Source organism: Arachis hypogaea, chromosome 1 (genome assembly GCF_003086295.3).
Source record: "Arachis hypogaea cultivar Tifrunner chromosome 1, arahy.Tifrunner.gnm2.J5K5, whole genome shotgun sequence".
Classification (NCBI taxonomy): domain Eukaryota; kingdom Viridiplantae; phylum Streptophyta; class Magnoliopsida; order Fabales; family Fabaceae; genus Arachis; species Arachis hypogaea.
This window is the reverse complement of record NC_092036.1, coordinates 57,593,704-57,595,007: the sequence shown is the minus strand read 5'-3', so window position 1 is coordinate 57,595,007 and position 1,304 is coordinate 57,593,704. Positions and strand designations below refer to the sequence as shown.

Below are 1,304 nucleotides of genomic sequence, written 5' to 3'. Positions count from 1 at the left end.
AATGCAACTGAACTGCAAGTTTTATGGACTTCCATCAGAAGATTCCTATCAGTTCCTAACTAAATTCTTGCAAATCTGTGATACTGTTAAGACTAATGGAGTAGATCCTGAAGTCTACAGGCTCATGCTTTTCCCCTTTGGTGTAAGAGACAGAGCCAAAACATGGTTGGACTCACAACCTAAAGATAGCCTGGACTCTTGGGATAAGCTGGTCGTTGCCTTCTTGACCAAGTTCTTTCCTCCTCAAAAGCTGAGCAAGCTTAGAGTGGATGTTCATACCTTCAAGCAAAAAGATGGTGAATCTATCTATGAAGCTTGGGAAAGATACAAGCATTTGACCAAAAAGTGTCCTTCTGGCATGCTTTCAGAGTGGACCATTTTAGATATATTCTATAATGGTCTATCTGAACTTTCTAAGATGTCACTGAACCATTCTGCAGGTGGATCTATTCACCTAAAGAAAACGATAGCAGAAGCTCAAGAACTCATTGACATGGTTGCAAATAACCAATTCATGTACACCTCTAAGAGGAATCCTGTGAGTAATGGGACGCCTCAGAGGAAGGGAGTTCTTGAAATTGATGCTCTGAATGCCATATTGGCTCAGAACAAAATGTTGACTCAGTAAGTCAACATGATCTCTCAAAGTCTGAATGGATTGCAAAATGCATCCAACAGTACTAAAGAGGCATCTTCTAAAGAAGAAGCTTATGATCCTGAGAACCCTGCAATGGCAGAGGTAAATTACATGGGTGAACCCTATGGAAACACCTATAATTCCTCATGGAGAAATCATCCAAATTTCTCATGGAAGGATCAACAAAAGCATCAACAAGGCTTTAATAATGGTGGAAGAAACAGGTTTAGCAATAGCAAGCCTTTTCCATCATCTTCTTAGCAACAGACAGAGAATTTTGAGCAGAGTTCCTCTAGCTTAGCAAACATAGTCTATAATCTATCTAAGGCCACTTTAAGTTTCATGAGTGAAGCAAGGTCCTCCATTAGAAATTTGGAGGCACAAGTGGGTCAGATGAGTAAGAAAATCACTAAAACTCCTCGTAGTACTCTCCCAAGCAATACAGAAGAGAATCCAAAAAGAGAGTGCTAGGTCATTGATATTATCAAAATGGCCGAATCCAAGGAAGAAGTGGAGGACGTGAATCCCAATGAGGAAGACCTTATAGGACGTTCTCCAGATAGAAAGAAGTTCCCTATTGAGGACCTAAAGGAATTTGAGGCTCAAATAGAAACCATAGAGATTCCATTAAACTTCCTTCTGCCATTCATGAGCTCTGAGAACTATT

The 1,304-nt window shown here is 40.1% G+C and overlaps 1 non-coding gene across 1 annotated transcript; it reads right to left on the bottom strand.

The window, feature by feature from the left end:
* Nucleotides 1-256: 256 nt before the first annotated feature.
* LOC112712641 (small nucleolar RNA R71) lies at nt 257-360 on the bottom strand. Its single transcript, XR_003157863.1, has one exon. It is a non-coding gene; the product is annotated as a small nucleolar RNA R71 (small nucleolar RNA).
* Between the last annotated feature and the right edge of the window lie 944 nt (nt 361-1,304).